The sequence below is a fragment of the Hyperoodon ampullatus genome (assembly GCF_949752795.1).
Source record: "Hyperoodon ampullatus genome assembly, chromosome: 7".
Lineage (NCBI taxonomy): Eukaryota > Metazoa > Chordata > Mammalia > Artiodactyla > Ziphiidae > Hyperoodon > Hyperoodon ampullatus.
This window is the reverse complement of record NC_136920.1, coordinates 98,147,628-98,159,876: the sequence shown is the minus strand read 5'-3', so window position 1 is coordinate 98,159,876 and position 12,249 is coordinate 98,147,628.

Here is a 12,249-nt window from a genome sequence, read left to right as displayed (position 1 = left end):
GCATGCAATCACGGCAAACATAAGACTTGGGGGAGGAGTCAGTTTCTACGAGGCCATGTTGAGGAACCGAGTCAACTGTATTGTGAGGGCTTTTGCCCAGTTGGTATTTCTTTTTATTTTGAACTTGTTCCCTGGTTAGAGGGTTGGGATGGGAGGTGTAGTGAAAGTACCTGGCTAGACCCAACCCTCATTCCTTATGAAATATATTTTCCCATGAAACATCATGTTTCAAAAGAGAGGCAAGATCTGCCTGGGTACTGAGAAGCCCTTTACTGAAGCCAAGGGCCAGATGTCCAAAGTGGAAAACAAGACTTACGGTCACCCACCAAAAGTCTTAATCGGGTTGGAAATCTCAGGCTGTGATGGGAACCCAGATGGTCATTCTCCTTCCAAACTCCCACTTCCGTTTGTCCTTTGTCTTCTTTCTTTTAGATGATAGATTCTAGCAAAGATTGAGAATGATGAGCTGGAATTAGATATCGTTTGGGATGAGGCTGAAGAGTTTGGTATTACCGACGTCATTTCTACTGCCAATAAAAATCAAGGGAAATCCTGTGGGTTGGGAAGGGATTCATTTGTCCCTTAAATGAACAAAACACTGTGGAGAAAGGGAAGAAAAGAGTTCTGAGAAGATCTACTCTGGAGGGCCCCCAATGGTAGCACCCAAAATATTCTTCTGAGTTTCTCCCTTTTGTCCCTGTCATGCCCTACACCCAGTGGTCCATTTGGGCTCAAGAAACAAACAAAGTGAATTCTACTTCCCCTTCTTCTAAGTCCTTTATGAAATAAAGGCTCTGCATTTTTTTAAAGGAACTATTCTAAAACTGAAAGAAGCTAAAAGGGAAATGAAGAAAATACAAAAATGCATCAGTGTGTGCAGGCTTAAAATACAAGTATTTGTGCAATAAATCATACCACTTATTGAGCAGGGAAGTCCAGTTTCACTCTGCACCCTGTTTTAGGATTCTGTCTGGAGTCCCTCTTTTTTGGTTCTAGAGCTGTTTCCCCTTTTGTTCTGGGATGAGGTCTGCAAGGCTCTTACATCTATAAGTGGAAAAGTGAGCTGCCAGCCCCTCCCCAAAGGATAGGACACCCCTTAACTTCCTCCAGGACCCCACTTGCATGGAGAAGATGTGAACAGTCTGGACACGCCACCTGCTAATCACAGGGAAGGGCCAAAGGGCTCTTTTTTTTCCTAGAGACCCTCCACAAATTCCAGCCAAGTGTCCACAGCACTGTAAACCCCAGCACTGTAAACCCAAACTAGAGATAGTCCCAGCTCATGCCACTAGTTTTGTTTATTTTAGCACCTTGTCTTCTGCAGGCATCAGGTACATTGCAGGCAGGGAAACTGGGTTACAGAAATAGCACCTGTTGGAGAACGGCAGGCATCACCCCCACCCCCGCCAGCACCAAATGGTCTTAATTAACTTTGGACACTTCCGCGCCTCACACTTTATTTCTGAATGTTATTGAAAGTTGTCAGAACTTGTCTCACTTTTTTATTTTATTATTAATGTGTAAATACAATGCCTCAGGAGTGTTACTAAAACACAGAATCTAATCCCAGGAGATTAATTTATGAACGCAGCATAGGGTGAAGTTGCATCCTGGCGACTGCAAATTGATGTTGGTAAGAGCCACAAGCATCGGCCTCTCTAAACCCACAGGGATCCAGAGGGCCAAGCTGGCTGGAGGCAAGCGAGGATGAGGGGGACAGTGGAGTTCTGCTGATTTTTGAGACCCCCCAGCACACAGGACCTTGGTTTACTCTTGGTAGGGAAGAGGAGGGCAAGGCCATCTTTCTCTCCCGATGGGGTAGTGCTCCCTGCAAGTCTGTCCATCCATTAGCCAAGTCCATGGGCGTTTATTGAGCTCTTATGCTACATCAATCTAAGCTCAGCTCCGTGGGAATCAAAACAAGCAAAGCAATAGTTACCTCTTGTGATGATCTTACCTTCCCCGGGGGAGTCAAACATAGGCACTTGAAACTATTGGAGAATAAAGCCAGAACATGCTCTTCGCAAGCACGTCATTGTGTGCAGCCGATTTTTTAAATGCATGGGTTAGGGAAGAGGAGAGTCCCTGTGGACTCAGGTAAGTCCTCCAGGTGGGGGACTTGCTGGGGTGGGATACACCGACTGCAAGCATAAGATAGTGGGGTTAAAGATGTGTGTCCTGGGTCCTTCCTCACCAGCGGGGAGACTGGCCTAATAGCGCAGTGGTGTCTTTATTTCTACAGAGGAGCTGAGGTCAGGCAATCTGGTGGGAAGGTGGAAATAGTGCATTTATTTAGAAGCTGTGCTCTGCCCAACCTTGAGAGAGCATCTGTCTATCCTTATCCAGAATGGGTAGGGTACCACCCTGGCCCAGCATCACTGATCTGCACCTCCTGGGAGCTCGGAGCACTGAGGCCAGCCCCCCGAATTTGAGGCGTGGTTCTCATTGGTGAAGGCAGAGAGGCCACGCCCATAGCCAAGGGGAGGAGCTGGGGGTAGGGGGCCCAAAAGAGCAAGCTGGGATCCTGGGATGGGCAGGTGAGGGAGGGGAGCTGGGTCTTCCGTCCCGGGCTCCTGATAACCTGCTGTCTTTTCAGGGACCCGGAGCAGGTGGGGACACCGGTGTGGACGGCTGGGGTTTAGCTCCTGCCCACTCCCGAGGATGCTGGGGGTCCTCCCTCCAGTTTCCCTGTGTCCCTTTCTCCAGCTCGCCTCCCGCCTGCCCTTTGGGCTGCGGCTTGAGGCTGCGGCCCCTCCCTGCTCCTCCTGGGAGCAGGTTTGTGTGTGTGAGTGCGGGGTGGCGGGGTGCAGACCCCGGGGGAGGCCTGAGGTCGCACGCGGTTCCCCCTCCCAGAGCTGAAGCGGGGCAGAAGGCCGGGTGAAGGGAACGGGCGGGCTGGGCGGCGGAGCGTCGTCGGGAGGGCTCCGCGGGGTGGGAAGGATCCCCGCGCCTCCCTCCTCCACCCGAGGCGCCGGGACGGATGCTGCATCCGCCGAGTGCTCTTTACCGCGGGAAGCAGCCGGGGACCGCGGCGGCAGGGGGACCTGCACGCCCATCCGAGGGCAATAGTGTCAGCGAGCTGACATGTCCCCGGGACTGGTTACGGGGCCCGAGCCGGCCCGAGCCGCGGCCGTTGATTAGAGGCTCCGGCGGAGCCGCCTGCTGATTCCGGAGGAACAGACCGGCCGCTGCTCGCACTGTATTCTCGCCGGCGCCCCTTCTCCCCTTTCCTTCTGCGGCGCTTCTCTCCCTCCCTCGGGGAGGTCCCCGGGGACGGCCGCGCCGAGGCAACCCTTTCTGGAATCCCACCCCGCGCTCTTGCCGCCTCCGTGCCCCCTCCCCCTCCCAGGGCTCGCCCAGGCCTTGCAGAGATGGGCAGGGGGTCCTCACAGGGGACCCAGTGGGGAAGGGCTGGCGTGGTGAGGGGTGGGATGGGATAAGGGTCGCAGCCTGGCGAAGGAGACCCCTTCTCTTTCTAGAAATCCAGCCCCCAGAGAAACCAGAGGCCAGCCCTGCTCTTGAGCAAATGGTACAATTTCAATGTCAGTTTCCACCCCTGCCCTGGGGTGTTGGCTCTGAGTGTGTGATCTCCAGGATGGGCGATGCCCAGAGTCCATGCTCCCTGTGTTCCAGAGCAGGCAGAGACAGACTCAGGGCCTCAGGACTTTGGATAAAATGTAGAGCATGGTCCCCTCTCTCTCGTCTCTCTTCTCCTCTCCCCAGTCACCTGCTGGGCACCCTACTTCCCGGCATCCCCACCATGCATAGAATCTGTAGCCCAAATCACTGGCTGGCCAGGGGGCTGACTGAGCCTGCAGGTCCCCCTTCCTCGGGGTAGGGGGGGCTGGAGAGAGACAGGAGGGAGGGGAATGAAGGGATGGGAGGCTGTGCACATAGTAGGTGCCGAGCACACATACAAGGGGTCAGCCACATAGACTAGGCAGTGTCCTGGGTGCCCTGGTTGCTGGGCAAGTGAGATTCAGAGCAGCAAACCATCAGACAGACAGGCAGAGGTGGTGGCCTCTGCAGCTCAGCCCTAGCACCTGGGCTGGTGGGAGGCAGCCAGCGCGTTTGAGGGCTCAGACAAGCCCAGCGACTGAAGGGCTGCTCTTTGGAGCTGCTGCCAAACTAATCTCAGTCCAGCAGCCCCATGTTTTGCCTTTAGTCTCAGCCCATTCGCTGGCTCTGCCCTGCAGAGGAGGCCTCCACCTCCTCCTGGGGCTGTGGATTAACCCCTAAAAACTGAGTTTTGTTTGCTGAGCTTACTCTAAAGCCGAGGGAGCCTCCGGAGCCTCCTGTTCTTGCTCCTTGTTGACTAGGGGGATCCGTGAGGTCAGATGCTGCTGGCAGTGGCTCAGCCCTTGGCCTTAGGCACACACTCAGTCTGGGAGTCTTCCAGGAAATCTTTCTCACATGGCCCAGCCTGTGAGTTCTACCTTCCCCAGCCCCACAGGGCACAGTCTCCCAGGCCTTTTCCTAGAGGCACATCCCTGCCTTAACTGGGCTGGGAGGGTACCAGCATCTCCATCTTACCGATAGAGGCACTGCTGTTCTCAGATGTCTGCCCATAGACCCAGGATCCAGCAAACACCCTTCCTTTGATCATTACTAAAGTGGCCGATTCATACCACTGGGGTTCTGCTTGGATTCCTCGTTAGCTCTCCTGCCCCAGAGCACCAGTCTTGCCTGACTGAGCTTGCAGGACTGACCTCCTCTCTGGTCCTTTCCCATGCCCATCCCAGGGAGCTGAGTCTGTTCCTCTTGGCTTCCTGATGCCACTGGGGTCTGTTCTGACCAGGATGACCATCCAAAGCCACAGCCATATTATCCATCTGCCTTGAAGGGTCTCTACTGCCAGCTCCACACTAAATATTTGGCTTCCCCCTTCCCTGTGGGTACCAACCTGATCCTGAATCAAGCCAAGTCCCCTCCCCCCACCGTGTCACTCCCTTTCCCATTAGCTCAGTTTACATCCTATATCCTGTCAGGCTCCCTGTACCATCTACCTGCTCCAGCTTGACAGAACAGGAATGACAGTGAGTCCTACCGCCCTTTCTCTGTTTAAATGGTTTGTGTACAACCCTCTAGCTCTGTAACCTCTCACGTGAGCAGGTACCTGCCTTTTCTGTAGCTCTGACTGTGAGGCTCTTCTTTGAGAATCTGGGGGTGATTGTGAGTGAGATCTAGGGTAACTACACCACTTAAGTGGGCAGTTTCTTCGAGCCAGATACTGTTCTAGGCACCAGGGATAATGAAGATGAAAAGATAAGGTCCTACCTGCTCCCATAGATTTTTCTTTGTTGGTGGGGAACCCGGAAATCCATCTGAGATACAATATGAAAGAAGCTGTCACAGAGGCAGATTCTAGCAGAAGAGGGGGTTTCAGGGAACATCTTGCCTTAGAGTTCATTGGGGCCACTAGTCTCTACGAGTCTCCCCTCACACAGATGAAATGGTCAGGGGAAGGGAAAGAAGAAGAGACTTGAGCTGGACACAGAGAGCCAGCCTGGGTCTGGAAGCATCTCCTATGTGAATGGATTTCCCCTTACTTGTTTGGTGCTGTGTGGGGTATGGGAGTGTTGATCTCTAGAGGCTCAGTTGCAATGGAGCTGACAGAGACTTACAGTAAGTAACTCTAATAGAAAGCAGATTGAGAAAAGTGCCATAACGGGTACAATCAATATATTACTAGTATAGGGAGAAAGGGATACTTTGCTGAAAAGTTTTAGGGGAGACTCCATGGAGCTTTCCTTTATTACACATTACTATCAAATAACCCTTTTCTTGCATGTGGGGCAGGATGGTAAATTATTATTTGCAGTGGATAATTCTATATTTGGATACCTAACATCCTCCCTGCCTGTTTTTTTTTTTTTTTTTGTAATGATCTTTCATGCAACTCTCAGTTCCTTGAGATGGGTAGGCCTCCCCGCTTATTCTTCCCCTCCAGGTGGAGTTTGAGATTCAAGATTAAATGGTTAAACCAGTGATCACATTCCAAGCCCGAGGTCATGGTGATTGGTTCAGGGATGACCCAACTCACCCAGTGAGTGTCCAGCTCAGGACTTAAGTGAATTGTCGAGGGGAAGAATAGCTCCTTTTCTGTTGGGCTTGGGATGGTGAGAATGCCATTCTGAAGCAGCTGCTACCATCTTGCTGCCACCAGGTCTTGCATGAATGGGATGGTGAGAGAGAAACTCTGTCCTGGGGACAGTTCCCACGTCACCCTCTAGATATCTAAAGCTAGGCTCAGCTCTGGACTTGTCAGTTACACCATCCAACACATTCCCTCTTTGTTTAGGTAATTTGATTGGGGATTTGATCCCTTGTAACATGTAGCCAAAAGAGATGTAATTGATACACGTTTAGTTCTGTGCTCAATGCTTTTAATTATAGCCTCTATTTTGATAGGTGGCAGTTACTGTTTCCATCTTTCTGATGAAGAATCTGAGGCTCAGAGAGGTCAGGACTCCAGGAGTTGGAAAGTTTACTCAAGGACAAAGATTTAAGAAGCTCAGGCAGGGCCTTAAAGGGTCCTTACCTTCAGGGAAAAAATAATTAAGTCTCAGTAAAAATGAGAAAGTTCAATCAAATGACAAGTTCCTCTTCTAGAGTCTCACCCCTTCCTTCCTGCTGTTCTTGGCATGGCTTCTGGGCCTGTCAAGGTGTGGCAAGAGGCACGACTCATTTTGTGGGTAGATATACAAATTCTGTGGGCCAGTAGATTTGTGGCTCTCTTTGCACAGCTATAGTTATTTCTGCAAGACATCAGCATAGGGAGACACCAGGTCACCCAGGCAGGGTGAGGGGCAGGCGCATGAGGATGGCGAGATGCCTGGAGTAATCATGCCAGCCCGGGGAGCCTCCTGCAGGCTCGGGTGAGAGCAGGAGAGATTTCTAATTCTGCTCAACCTGCCCTGGCTGTGCCAGGGGATGCTCTGGGCAGGGGAGGGTTAATGACCAGCCTCCTTCAGAAAAGAAAAAGGCATCCGTAACAAAACCCAACAGAAGGAGGGAAGAGACGCAAGTTACCAGCCACACACCCACATCTCCCGCTACAAATGCTTTTAGCCGCACGTTGAATCTTCCCTCTAATGGCACCTCCTGTTAAACGAGATATGTCACCTGACCTGAGGAGGCTGACTTGAAAGGCAAATAGTTGGAAGTGATTCCACATGTTATTACTGAGAGCTGTTCTCACATTTCCGGCAAAAATAATGGAGCTGAGGTCTGAAGGGATGACTAATACCTCGCCATTACTGACCCGAGGCTGGGCATTACATTGTAATCCTGGCCACTCAGTGACCCTTCGAGCCTATTTTTCAGTGCTTGTTCTCTGGGCGCTTTCTGCTGGTGGCCCTGGTCACGTTAACCTGGGCTCCAGCCTGTTGAAATGAGAAGGCTTTCATTTCCATGGGGACAGGGAAGGAAGAGTGGGGCCACCCAGAGCAGAAGTGACCAGCCCTGAGATTTGGGTTTGTCCTCTGCCTCGAGGAAAGGCTGCGTCAAACCTGTCCCAGACACATAGGAATCTGTCCTGATCCTAATTTCATCCAGGATTCTATCATTGTCTTTAACAGCTTTTGTGGGTGTTTTACAGGCCTTCATATCGGGAAATTCTTTGGGTTTAAACTTAAAGCTCTCCTGTTAAAATGTTAGCCTATGTCTCCTTTTCTTTTTTCCTTCAACAGTATAGGAGAATATTAGATTTAAAGACCTTAGAGAGGGAATTTAACAAGAGCCCACATTTATGGGGGGCTGGTTATGTGCCCATCACAGTGTTGGGTGCCTTAATACACAACAGATACGACCATGGCCTGGGTCACCAGTGGATGTCGGTGTATCTGTCTAATGGACATTTTTCACCCCTTGTTTCCCTTGACCTCTCAGTGATATTCCACCCTCTTGACCACTCTCTCCAGTTGAAGAACCACCTCTCTTGTTCTCTGTGATGCTGGGTTCACCCGGATTCTTTCTCCTGGCTAGGGGCTTCTCTGTCTCCTTTGTGGGCTCATATTTCTCTGCCATCTGCCATCTATACATTGGAGCTCCTAAAAACTTGGCCCTCATTTCTTTCGATTCTAGACTCTTTCCAAAGTTGACCTTCCCCATGGGTTTGGCCTCAATCATCATCCCTATGCCAATGGCTCCCTCACCTGTCTCCAATCCAGACCTCTCCTGTACTCTCCAGAGCTGCATTTCCAATGGCATACTTGGAATCTCCACTTTGCTATCCCAAAGCTGCCTCTAACTCAACATTTTCAAAATTGAAATCCCTCTCTTCACTCTTAATCTTGGCCTCTCCCACTGTTCTCTTTCTGCAAGTTCAGAGAGTCTGGACTTCCATCCACACAAGCTAGAAAACTGGGGGGCTCCCTCTCTCTCTGAAACCCTCAACCTGTTGATGACTGAGTCCTTGCTGATTTGACTTCCTCATTATTTCTTGGCTCTCCCTTTCCCTCGACCACCACCTTCGGCCAAAGTGCCATCCTCTATTGCTGGTTACAGCTTCAGAACTCACCTCACACAGGCTGACCCCTCTAGTCTGTTTTCCACCCTGTGGTCCAAGAGCTCTTTTCAAAACTTTAATTTGGCCATCCTGTCCTTCTAGGTTGAAAACAATGGTTTCCCATTGCTCCTAAAATGTAGACCAAAATCCTTACCAAGGCCCTACACAACCTGGCCGGGCTATTTCCTTGGTCTCATCATATACTATTCTCCGCTCACTTTTCAAACCCCAGCATATATCCTTCTCTCAGTTCCTTAATCCAATCTTCCTCTTTCCCCAGGATTTTTGCACATGCTGCTACTTTCCCCTTTGGCCAAGTTAACCTTCCCCTCCAGCTCTTGACTTGCATCAAATTTCCATGACCTCTCAGATCAGAGGAGGTCTGTGCCATGCAGCCAGCTTTCCCCCAGTGCTTAGAATAGCTCTGGCCCCTATATTCCACTCTGTAGCATTTGTTGGGAGACCTACCCATTCACTGTGCACTCAACCATCAGCTGTGAGTGTCATGCCTCAGGTCCTCCTGTGATGCCCCTATTTTCCTGGCTGGAAAGGGTGAAGAGGCTGTCCTCTAAGTGATCAGGTGAAAGCTCAGGCAAGTTCAGCATTTTCAGACCCTATTTGGCCCCTGGAGTGTGGCTCCCTCTAGAGTTTTCCCAGCTGCCTGAGTTCTTTCTTGAGTCTTGCAGTCTGTTCCCAACCAGTGCTTCTAGCACCCTCGATACAGATGTCCAGGACCATCCTACTGGAGTAGGAAAAACTCAAGGGGCTGACCCGGCCTGGGGAGGACACAGGAACACCAGGCCACACACGGCCCCCTGCTCCTTCTATATCTGTCACCCAGGCCTTTTGTCACCCTGGGTCTGCTGTCTGGTGGGGGCCTCAAAGGACTACGCTGGCAACCAAATTCTCCTTTTTGGCAAATTCTCTACTCCTTTGTAGAATCTAAGCTGATTTATTTGTTCTCTTTAGAGCATTTACTTTCTTGTGTATAAATATTGGGCTGTGGGGTCGGAACTTGCGCTCCGCAGACAGGAGTGGCGACAGCCGCGACAGTGGTTTATTTTTAAATAAAAATTGGAAAGTTACAAGGCTCCTGAGGTTTTCTGCATTTCTATTTTTCATTCAAAAGAAGAAGAAAAAAAAAAGCAGGGGGGGAAAAAGGATGGGGGGTAGTGGGGAAATATGGCCTGTATCTCTGCTTCCATTCTTCAGGGCTTCCTGTTTTCATCTCCTTCTCCTGCCTCCCTTCCCTGGCATTTGGCATCTCTGTTAAGAAAGGGAAGGGGTGATTACTTCTAAGAAGGGAGTGGGGGAGCTGTTCAAGCCAAGCATTAGGCATGCAGCCCCTGAGCAAGTTGCATGCATGGTAAAATATTACCTTAATAACATACTCGCAGAGAGCTATGTGTAAATGGTAACAGCTGCTTTTGTGATGACCGTGTTATAAATGATTGCAGCCCTGGTCATTAATAATGCATTTGAACAATAACAACTTGATTCCAAGGAGGAAGTTCAGCGTTTCCTTTTTTTCCTGGCATGCAAATTCACTCTCGCTGTTCTGTAAAGTAACTGGGCCCAAGGATCGAAGGCCCACCCTGGGCCTTCAGAGCCAGGGACATTTCAGCCCATTCCTGGCTCCCAGCCAGGTAAAACGGGGCTTCCAGAACCCACCCTAGTGATTCTGCTACACCCACAGTGTTAACCTTGCAGCTGGCCTACACCTTTTAAGCCTCTCCACCTCCCCTTGGACCTAAAGTATCAGGAAACTGCCACTCTGACGGTAGCTCAAGGGTGGACACCCCATGAGCTATCAGGATCCTGGAAGTTTCCCAGCAGGTGGTGTTGATTATTCACGGGTTACTTTTCTTTAACATGTTTGAGGTTACTGTTCTACCTGAAAGACAGTACAGACTCTTTAGGATGTCACATGAGGAAACATCACAGTCCAGCTCCAAACCCTTGGCCACATATCCTGCCACTCTTACTCCACACTATTCTAATTACTTCAAACTTCTCAGGGTTTCAAAAATATTCCCTTCTATTTAAGACCTTTGTACCTTGGCCTATGCTGTTCTCTCTGTTCTATCTATATAACTCCTACTCATCCTTCAAGACCCTGGCCAAATATTCCCCCTTCCTCTACCTCCCCAGGGCAGGATTAGTTGTTCCATCCTCTGTAATCTTATCTATACTGTAGCATTTTGCACGACTCTGGCATTAGTCATACCAAACACTGTAATAGTTTGTTTACATGGAGGTTTGCTTCCTGAGCTTGGAGCTTATTAAGGGCAAGAAATATGTGTTAGTATCTTTTATATCTCCATTCCCTACTGTAGTGCTCAGTAATCATTAAATATTCAATAAGTGTTGAATGAAAGAATGAATAATCATTCAATAAATACTTTTTTCTTATGTTTGATGATATTTTGGGGCCCTGGATCCTGAGGTGGAATCAGATACTCCTGTGAAGGCTAGTTCCTGCCCACCGGGGTGCCCCCTTGAAGCACTGTGATCCTGAGTTGGGGCAGCCCAAAGGTGTTTAGTGTTTACCAGCATCTATGGGAGTGTAGCCCGTGGGCCCAGGCATTTTCCATGCTACACAGATCATAGTCTGATACTGCCTGCCCCTCTGAAGTCAAAAGTTTCTCCTAGCAAAGGGAGAAGGAGGGATAAATTCGGAGTATGGGATTAACGAATACAAACTACTATACATAAAATAGACAAGCAGCAAGGATTTACTGTACAGCACAGAGAACTCTAGTCAATATCCTGTAATAACCTGTAATGGAAAATAATCTGCAAAGATATATATGTATTACTGAATCACTTTGCTGTATACCTGAAACTAGGACAATATTGTAATCAACTAAACTTCAATTTTAAAAAAAGTTTGTCTTATAACTGCCTTGCTCCCTGTCTCTCCCCCTCTACTCTCCTACTTAAACTTCACACAATTTATTACGGGCTTCAATATACCAAAGATATGCACCTTGGGGAAGTTTTACGCACACAGACCCATAATACTCAATCCATTTGGCATGCCTTCAATACAGGGCAGACTTCTGTCATTGTTTCTAGCTCCTCTTCCTGTATACTCTCCTTTCAAGCTCCGATTCTAGCCCAGAGGCTTTTCTTTAGTTTTCGTAATCATTGGGAAAGTAAGATCTTTTTTCCCTGGACCCTAAGTTCATTCCTCCATGCAGCCATCTGAACCCGACAGGAGTCCTTCTGCGCTGGAGCCTCAGAACTACAATGAATTAGGCCCTCCCTTCTCTGGGTATAAAGACCCCACAGTTAGTTCTCTGAAACTGCCCCTGTTTTAACTACTTCTTCCTGCTCTAAAAGCTTTTCCTTGCTTCGGCCTTTTATGACTAGACTCTAAAACCACTCTCATCTCTTCCTGTTCTAAAACTTCATCATCCTTTCGGAATCCATGTTTTCTCTACGAGTCCTAATTTTTTACAACTCTGACCTTGGATCATCACTTACTCCATCTGTTCTTTCTGGCCCTGCTTTCCATCAGAATTGCCAATCCAGGGACTCAGCTTTCAGCCCAATTTCTCTCCTCAGGTTAAAAAAAAAAATCAGAAAGCATTTGCACATCTATAGCTTCAGGAATTTATTTTATTTATTTATAACTTGCTTTCTTACAAAAAGGATTTAAAACAGTTTGCAAAGGTGCAAACGATATGACAAGATAAAATAAACAAAAAATAGGTTTAAAAAAACAAGAAGAGGCA